This window comes from Suricata suricatta, chromosome 10 (genome assembly GCF_006229205.1).
Source record: "Suricata suricatta isolate VVHF042 chromosome 10, meerkat_22Aug2017_6uvM2_HiC, whole genome shotgun sequence".
Lineage (NCBI taxonomy): Eukaryota > Metazoa > Chordata > Mammalia > Carnivora > Herpestidae > Suricata > Suricata suricatta.
In genome coordinates this window covers 57,789,222-57,799,563 of record NC_043709.1, presented here as the reverse complement: position 1 = coordinate 57,799,563, position 10,342 = coordinate 57,789,222, and the positions used below count along the sequence as shown (strand labels likewise).

The 10,342-nt window shown below is 37.2% G+C and overlaps 1 pseudogene; it reads left to right on the top strand.

Annotated features, from left to right (window-relative positions):
* LOC115305695 overlaps positions 1 to 10,342 on the top strand; it is a 24,532-nt pseudogene that overhangs the window by 12,566 nt on the left and 1,624 nt on the right.

Genomic DNA, 10,342 nt, shown 5'->3' with positions numbered 1-10,342 from the left:
TGACTTTGAAATTTAAGTCAAACATGAGAAAACTGAACACAAATTTCCCTAGTTATTTGTGATGTCTTAACAAAGAATGGTCACTAGTGGAAAAAAGCTGTTTACAATAGAGAGAAAGAACTGGTTCCTCTGTGACATAGGGTAACAGGACTTCATCCAAATCTGGATTGCCTCAGTGAATTCTGAGCAGCTTCTCTCTAAAGTTCACTTGAAATATCTATAGGCATGTGGAGAGAATCCAGCCTTCTAATCTCCCCTTCTGACTTTTCATCTAACTCATTGTTTTGTGCATGAACTATTGCTGCATCTTCCTGCTTCCAAAGACACTCCTCCTTCTAGAAAGAGTTCATTCTAAGTTCATTACACTGGAGTAATTAGTGACTTTTGAGTCTGTACTCTCAAGGGAATTTTTTTGTTCATTCAATGAGTTGATCCCTCCATACTTGTTGGATCAATGGTTATCCAACAGATATGGATATGGATATGGAGAGCCAACAAATATGGATATCAATGGATATAGCTATTGCTGTTTATGTAAATGTAAAACTTAGTGGGAGATCTGTCTCCTTTGTCAGAAAAGCTAGAATATCAAGTTTCCAAAGTAAAGAGAGTTCTTATACGCTTCCATAAGAAACTTTCTTTTCATCTTCTCACTGAACCAGATTACATGAACATTTTTCCTGCCCATTGATTGGAACAACATATTTGGAATTTTTGTCTTTTAGATTTCTTAAAAGGAAAGGTAACTGGAAATTGATGGGCATGAATCACTGAGGAGGACTTGCAGAATTTTGGGGAGTGCTGTTGTGGGATACACACAAATAATGCAGTACGGCTGACACTTAATTGCTTCTAGTCATTATTCCCGTCCAGCTTTGAGTCACACTAAGGACCATTATGGTTAAAACACATTGAGAAGCCAGGAAGGGCCACCAGAGAGGTAAGTATACCTAAGTTTGTTTTTGACAGATATTCACTTTCTGGAAACTAATAGAACCAAATTTGGGTACTAAATAAAGTGGACAATTTTCCAGAAGAAGAATCAACAATAATTCTGAGATATTTCCTGTTCTATAACATGTGACATTACTTTCAATAAGACTGTTTAATACTGTCCATGGAAGGGACACAGGTTAATAACAGAAACAGATGATATATAAAGGATACAGCCAACTAGGAAAGGTATTGAGGAAGCACTTTTGCTTCAATCCAATAAAAATGTCTCCTCCAATATTCTCCACTACACAATTATAATCTCCAAGCATAGGATATAACCTTCTTTAATGGGCTTTATATTTTACAACACATTGCCCCCATGTGTGTAAACACATTAGTTATTGTCAGTGAACACATGAACACATTTATTTGCTATTGTGCAAGGGCTTATTAATTTCTTTTCCAGATGAATTTGGGATATGAAGAAAAATTAAATATGGACAGAGAAAAAGTAAGAAAAACTTTAGGACCCAAAGCATATTCCAGGGTAGTGAGCACCCAGACAAGTATCAACTGAGAGTATCTGAAACCTGGATCAAAAGTAAGAGATGGAGGGACACCAGGGTGTCTCAGTCAGTCAAGTGTCCAACTTTGGCTCAGGTCAAGATCTCATGCTTCATGAGTTTGAGCACCACATCAGGCTCCGTGCAGACAGCTCAGAGGCTGGAGTCTGCTTCGGACTCTGTGTCTCCCTCTCTCTGCACTCCCTCTTTCATGCCTGTCTCTCTCTCTTTCTCTCAAAAATAAATGTTAAAAAAAAATTTTAAGAGATGGGATTAGGCAGACGGAATGTTAAGATAGTTGGGGTCCAGAGTCTTGACTTGTCACCTTTAATATTTGGTATCCTATGATCAGTCTGAGTGACTCTGTATTACCTGGGATGCCACCATGTAGCAACTAACAAGAGCCAGAGATTGCTGCACTTCCCTACAACACTACGTGAAAACCAGGGGAGGGCTATACAGTGCAACAGGACAGAGTCCATTCCTCAGAAGGGAAAACCAAGTTTCCCTGGACCCGAGGGAAATACACTTCAAGGTTATTTGTGGGAAATATTTTACAACAACCAAGTGCAAACCATTCTTGCAAAAACCTAATTGGAGTCTTCTGGGAGAATCCTATTCCATTTAAATAGTGGGAGAAATCAGGAGTCCTAGAGACAGCAAATACAGATGGGAAATATTTGAATAGCTACAATGGGATTAACTTTAGATTGTTGAAGAGCAATTGTCTGCCTACTATTTGCCTTAATTCAGGAACAAATAGTTAACTGACTGAAACAGTTAACTTTGGTCAGGAAGGCAGGGGTGGCATCGTATAAAAGACTGATTTTCTACTCAAGAGAAAAAAAGGGAAATGAGAGCAGGGAGAAGTCAATTTTCCATCTCCTCACCATTTCTCCAATAATGAAAAGCTTATTCTTGGGTGAAGTAAACAGATTAAAAAGGCATTATTTTGAAATATTTAGGAACTAAGTCTCTGAAGTCAAACTGCTTGTCCCCATATTCCTGTTGTATCATATCCTAAGTGAATTCGATGATACCCTAGATGGTATCTTAGGTGATACTTAAAACTTACAAGCCTCAAGTTCTTCATTGTAAAATGTGGATTATAATACAACATGGATCCGAGATTGACTATGAGGATCAGTTGAGAGAAACCATGTAAAATGTCTAGCACAGTATCCAGCACATAGTAAATGTTCTAAAAATGTTAGCTGATATCCAAGAAAATTTGAAAATTAATTTAAAGAGAAAAAATAAGCTCCATATCCATAAGCATCTCTTATATGATTGAATTTCATCAGAAGTCTATTTTTCTATTAAACACAAAATAACTCTAGAATTGATAGTTCAAAATTATCCAATTTAGATTGAAAGCTAAGCACTGAGCCATTTTCTAATTCTACAGTAACAAGAAAGCTATTCTGAATAATAAAACACATCTATCTAAGCAGTTGGTCCTTCATATGGCAAATTGCTTCCTTACAAGGTGCTCCACAAGAATTATAGAGAGTAAAGGACAGAAATGGGAGGACCATTTATTGACAAAGCTGGAAAACACATTAGAGTTAGAAAATCTTGAGACCAGAAAAACAGACTCCTAAAGTTTTTTTCTCACATCCATAAATTTTAAAAATATATATGTAATTGGGATTCAGGAGACAAATTCATATGTTATGTACATAATAATAACTTCCAACTTATTAACTTCCAAATTAAGGAATTGAAAAAAATAGCCAACAATATCATCTGCATTTAAGTTGTTCATAATCTTTAGTAATAATAACTGGCACCCACCAAGCTGAAGTTTTGTTATTTTCTTTTTGAGAAAGAAAAAAGAAGGGAGGAAGGATGGGAAAAATAGGTAAATATAGGCTTCCAGTTATGGAATGAATAAGTCATGGGAATAAAAACCACAGCATACAATCAATAATATTGTAATCATGTTGTATGATGAGAGATGGTAGCTACACTTGTCATAAGCATTGCATAACACACAGCAAAGTTGAATCACCGTGTTATACACCTGAAACGAATGTAACAGTGTAGATCAGTTATCCTGAAAAAGACTTTTTAAAAGAAAGAGAGACAAGAGAACACAAAAGAGTGTGGAAGGGATGGCTAAATGAGCAGGGAACTTTGAATGGAGGTATTCTGAAATGACACAAGGTTTTGAAAGTCAGAGCACACGACAAGCCCAGAAGAGAATTTGAAGGTCATGTGCAGTTGGGGACTGAGTTCAAAGAGAAAAGAGGTGGATGAATTAACAAATATTGTCAGCATGCTATTCTACAAATTGCAGAGTAAATGGCAAATACTGAATGAACTTGGAAAGAAGAGAACACACAGGAAGAGCTCTATTAAGGAATAGACTTGCCAAGGAAGAGCCACTCATGAGATTCCAAAAGTCCTCATAATATAAAAACAAGTAGAAACCTTTATGGAAGACTTGGAGAGATATTAAGAAGGACAGAGCTATGGTTGCAGTGAGAAAGAGTGGAAAAGGGACCCAAAGTTTATCTCATCAAAGAGGGAAGATATCAAGCACCATGTTAGGAACAACTCCTGTTCAAGTTAAAAAGAAGAAAGAGAAAAATTTTCAGCCTTTAATATTAATAATATCCCTGAAACTATGCTAAGAACTTTGTATTTAATGTTATTTAATCCTTACCACAAATAAACAAGGACAATGATGTCGATATCTGCATTATTTGACAGAGAGGGAGAAATACCAAAAGAGACTGTTAAATACTGAGAACAAACGAAGGTTACTGGCTAGCAGGGTGCTGAAGGGGACATGGGGTAAGTGGGCAATGAACATCGAGGAGAGCCCTTGTTGGGAGGAGCACTGGGTGTTATATCTAAGTGCTAAATCACTGAATTCTAGTCCGGAAATCATTATTACACTATATGTTAACTAACTTGAATTTAAATTAAATGTGTGTGTGTGTGTGTGTGTGTGTGTGTGTGTGTGTGTATATATAACATTTTATGGGTGATGACACTGTAGGAAATAGGGTATGGCATACCCATTATGTGCACCCTTATCTGACCAATTCCAAAACCCCAGCTCTTCACCACTGCCATTTAAAAATGACCCAGGCAACTACATTGTGTTTATTCAGGAATTAACTTTCTAGCAGTCTCCATCAACCTCTTGGTGGAGAATTAGGGGTATGGGTGTCAAGGGCTAGAATTGACTCCATTTAGCATCTTATTTCTGCAACGATTCTTCATATTAATTCTTAATAATGTAAAAATTCTTGTCTGATTTACTCTTTGCATAGGCAAATAGGGCAGGAATCAGATCAGGGAACATACTGCTAAAAATGATCTTTATTTTTAATATAATTTATTGTCAAGTTAGCTAACATACAGTGTATACAGTGTGATCTTGGCTTCAGGAGAAGATTCTGATGATTCATCACTTACATGCAACATCCAATGCCAGATTCCAGCTCCAGCTGGTCCAGGGTCCCCTGAAGGAGAGACAGTGTCAACAAAAAATGGAGTGAGAGAGCCATTTGTTTCCGGCATCCCCATCCTGTCCTGTTTTGTGTCTTTATTTATAGATTTCAGTTAACATGACATCAAAAAGTGGAATTTTTACAAAATAACTCTCAGTGATAAGATGCTTTGAAAAGGGTGCAGAAACAGGTTTTACAGAGGCATTTTTGCAGAACTACTCTAATTACAATGAGGTAATTTACACATCATAGGATAACAGGATATTCTCAGTGAAAAGCAGATAACATATATATTTGTTTGAACCGGTAATATATCTTACAACTAAGAAGATAGCAAGATGTTTTCAGTGAGAAACGCTAGCAAACACATTTGTTTATAACAATAACGCTAAGATTCAGGCATAAACAAGGCTAGGCGGCATTCTGTCTTGCTCACAGGAGGAAGAATGTATTCGTGCTGGTTAGTAAATAAGCTTTTTGTCAACTTTATTCTTTGATGTTGAAGGTGTAAGCGCCATAGGCTCCCTAGATGTGCTGGCCTTTGCATAAGAGTTTAAGTTGTAACTACTCTTACCCATCCTCACAATTGGCACAAAATTAGCATAGGTATGCGCAGTAACATATGCCTGGCTCTTGCTTGTTTCTTATTGCTGAATTAGGCTCTTTTTCTCTGGGCCAGAGTTAATAGTAAATCTTTGTTTTTTAACGCCCTTTATTATCTATGCCTTAAGTTTGTGAGGCTTATTAGAAGAGCCTTCTGACAAACATTTCCAGTGCTTTGTTTAAGTTCCTATTTATAGAGGTGGGAATACACTTCTTCCCATGAGGTATCTGTGTGGGGAATATCCGTCTGACTTGGAACATTGTGAGGCCTAAGCAACAGGCTTAATTTCACATGAGCAGTAGTAGCAGAAGGAGATACCAGTTTCCGCCTCTCATGGCAGGAGCCATGCACGTCTGCCACTTCCTTATTGTGACCCTGTCATCCAGCAAGGCCGGTGTGGCTCCCAGCAATCCAGTGCTCATCCCAAAGTCCTCCTTAATGCTCATCACCTATTTACCCCTCTCCCTTGTTCCCCTCATCAACCTTCAGTTTGTTCTCTGTATTTAAGAGGCTCTTATTTATGGCTTGCCTCCCTCTCTGTGTGAAACTATTTTTTTCCCCTTCCCTTTCCCCAAGGTCTTCTGTTAAGTTTCTCAAATTCCACATATGAGTGAACACATGGTATGTCTTTCTCTGACTTATTACACTTAGCATAGTACCCTCCAGTCCCATCTACATTGTTACAAATGACAAGATTTCATTGATTGTCATTGCCAAGTAGTATTTTGTTGCATATATAAACCGCACATTCTTTATCCTTTCATCAGTTGATGGACATTTAGGCTCTTTCCATAATTTGGCTATTGTTGAAAGCCCTGGTATAAAGATTGGAGTATCTGTGCACCGTATGAATCAGTACTCCTGTATCCTTTGGATAAATTTCTAGTAGTGCTACTGCTGGGTCATAGGGTAATTCTATTTTTAATTTTTGAAGAAACTTCATATCGTTTTTCAGAGTTGCTTCATCAGTTTGCATTCCCACCAAGAGTGCAAAAGAGATCCTCTTTCTCCACATCTTCACCAACATCTGTTGTTTCCTGAATTGTTAATTTTAACCACTCTGACCAGTGGGAGGTGGTATCTCATTACGGTTCTGATTTGTATTTCCCTGATGATGAGTGATGTTGAGCATCTTTTCATGTGTCTGTTGGCCATCTGGAAATATTCTTTGGAAAGTGTCTATTCATGTCTTCTGCCCATTTCTTCTGAGGATTATAAGTGTTGATTTGGGTAAGTAATTTATAGATTTTAGATACTAACCCATTATCCAGTATGTTGCCTGCAAATATCTTCTTCCATTCCATTGGTTGCCTTTTGGTATTGCTGATTGTTTCCTTTGCAGTGCAGAAGCTTTTCAGTCTTGAAGAGGTCCAAATAGTTCATTTTTGCTTTTATTTCCCTTGCCCTCAGAGATGTGTCAAATAAGAAGTTGCTATAGCTCAAGTCAAAGAGATTGTTGCCTGTTTTATCCTCTAGAGTTTTGATGGTTTCCTGTCTCACCTTTAGGTCTTTCTTCCAACTTGAGTTTAATCTTGTGTATGATGTAAGAAAGTGGTCCAGTTTCATTCTTCTACATGTTGCTGTCCAGTTCTCTCAGCACCATTTGCTAAAGAGATTGTCTGTTTCACCATCGAATACTCTTTCTTGTTTTGTCAAAGACTAGTTGGCCATATATTTTTGGTCCAATCTGGGTTCTCTATTCTATTCCATTGGCCTATGTGTCTGTTTTTGTGCCAAGACCATACTGTCTTGATGATGACAGCTTTGTAGTAGGGGCTAAAGTCTGGGATTGTGATGCCTCCCGCTTTGGTTTTCCTTTTCAACAGTACTTGGCTACTCAGGGTCTTTTGTGCAACCATAAAAGTTTAGGATTATTTGTTCTAGCTCTGAGAAGAATGCCAGTGTAATTTTGATTGGAATTGCATTGAATGTGAAGATTGCTTTGGGTATATTGACATTTTAACAATATTTGTGCTTCTAATTCATGAGTATGGAATGTTTTTCCATTTCTTTGTGACTTTTTCATTTTCCTTTCATAAGTTTTCTATAGTTTTCAGTATAAAGATCTTTTACATCTTTGGTTGGGTTTATTCTAACATATTTTATGACTCTTGGTGCAACTGTAAAGGGAATTAATTTCTTGATTTCTCTTTCTGCTGCTTCATTATTGGTGTATAGAAATGCAACTGATTTCTGTACATTGACTTTGTATCCTGCAACTTTGCTGAATTCATGGATAAGTTCTAGCAGCTTTTTGGTGGAGTCTTTCAGGTTTTTCATGTAGAGAATCATGTCATCTGAGAAAAGTGGAAATTTGACTTCTTCTTTGCCAATTTGGATGCCTTTTATTTCCTTTTGTTGTCTGATTGCTGAGGATAGGACTTTCCACACCATGTTAAACAATAGTGGTGAGAGTGGACAGCTTTGTTCCTGATCTCAGGAGGAAAGCTCTCAGTTTTTCCCCATTAAGGATGATATAAGCAATGGACTTTTCTTATAAGTCTATTATGATGTTGAGGTATGTTCCTTCTTGAAGATTATTATTAAGAAAAGATATTATATTTTGTCAAATGCTTTTTTGCATCTATTGACAGGATTGTATGGTCTTATCTTTCCTTCTGTTAATGTAATGTATCACTCTGATTGATTTGTGAATATTGAACCAGCCCTGCAGCCCAAGAGTAAATCCCACTTGATCATGGTAAGTAATTCTTTTAACATATTGTTGAATTCGGTTTTGCTAGCATCTGTTGAGAATTTTTGTATCCGCGTTCATCGGATAACTTGCAATTCTCCTTTTTAGTGGGGTCTCTATCTGGTTTGGGAATCAATGTAATGTTGGATTTATAGAATGAGAAGATTTCCTTCCATTAAAAATTATTCTTTTGGGGTGCCTGGGTGGCTCAGTCAGTTAAGCCTCTGACTTTGGCTCAGGTCAGATCTCACATTTGTGGGTTCGAGCCCCACGTCAGGCTCTGTGCTGACAGCTAGCTCAGAGCCTGGAGCCTGCTTCCAGTTCTGTGTCTCCTTCTCTCTCTGCCCCTCCCCCTCTCATGCTCTGTCTCTTTCTGTACCAAAAATAAATAAAACATTTTTTAAAAATGATTCTTTTAATTTACTGATGTCAAAAATAGTTTCCAAAGGTTTAGAAACCTATTACTTATCTTATTAAAGAGAAATACTTATTACTAAGTAATTACTTAACACTAATATTACTTTTTACCAAGTAATAATACCTTATTATTAGATATTACTTATGAATGATAAGTAATAAATAGAAATAGATGAATCATGTTTCAGATAAAGTGTAATCAGCCAATTATTTTTATGTACAAAATGCTTGGTCGCACTTATTTACTTTAGAAATATTTATTTCGGGTGCCTGGTGGCTCAGTCCATTAGGCATCCAATTCTTGACTGCAGCTTAGGTCGTGATCTCAAGGTTGTGAAATCAAGCCCCAAGTGGAGCTCCATGCTGCGTGTGGAGCCTACTTAAGATTTTAATTCTCCCCTTCCTTCTGCCCCTCCCTCCCTCAAAAAAAGAATGTTTATATAACTCAGACACATTGCTAGACACCGTATTGAATATAGTGAACAAAACAAACATAACTTGTGTCTTTATAAGTTTTGCAGTATGCTAAGCAAAGATTAACAAGTTAAAAAGGAAATAATAATTACCAAAAGTAAAGGGGTTCCATAAGAAAACCATAGTGTACTACTAAAAACCCCAAGTTCACATAAGTTTTGTTTTAGAGAGCATAAGACCTCCTCTCTGAGAAGAGCATAGTTTTTGTGACACCTAAAAAATTATACAGAACAGACACATGAATTTGGCAGAGGTGAAAAAGGTCACTCTAAATGGGACTTGCTTGTTGAGAGAAAGACTAGAGAAAGTTGAGGTTGAGAGATATGCAGAGGCCACAGCATGTAGGAATTTGCAGGCCAAAGTAAAGAGTTTTAGTTTTATTCCAAGTTTAGAAAGAAGCCATTGAAGGGATTGAAATAGGGAAATGACATCATTCAATGTATTTGTTTCAAAGAGCACTCTCATTTTTGTGTAGATGATGCTTTGTTTTATTTTGTTTTGTTTTGCAATTGTTAAGGTGAAGAGATCAGCAAGGCAGCTGTAATAAACTCACATGGTTACTTATTTTTGAGAGATAGACAGACAGACAGACAGACAGAATGTGTACAGGGGAGGGGCAGAGAGAGGGAAACACAGAATCAGAAGCAGGCTCCAGGCTCTGAGCTGTCAGCACAGAGTTCCATGCAGGGCTTCAACCCATGAACCATGATATCATGACCTGACGTGAAGTTGGAGGCTTAACCAACTGAGCCACCTAGGCACCCTTAGGAAGTGGTTACTTTAAATGAGCATATGTGGCTGTGTAGCCCAGAAAAGACAGACTAATAGAGAAGCTTGAAGAGCAGCTTTAGGAACTTCACATCTATCATTATAATCAACTCTATTTACATTCCATTGAAGGAAGTTTCCTAGTATGTATGACCAGAAGGATTATCACCATTAATTCTAAAACTGTGTATCTAATTATACAAACAATAGCAAGCCTTTATATGGTGCTTATTGTATGTGCATTTTCCAAGTGGTTTGAATGGATTAGCTGGTTGATTCCTGTTAACAGCCCTATAAAATAAGTTTAATTATTATCCACGATTTATATATGAGGAAATTGAAGCACAGAGATTAATAATTTGTGTAAAGTCACATGCTGAGGGAATCATACCTTGAACCCAGACAATCAAGCTCCAGA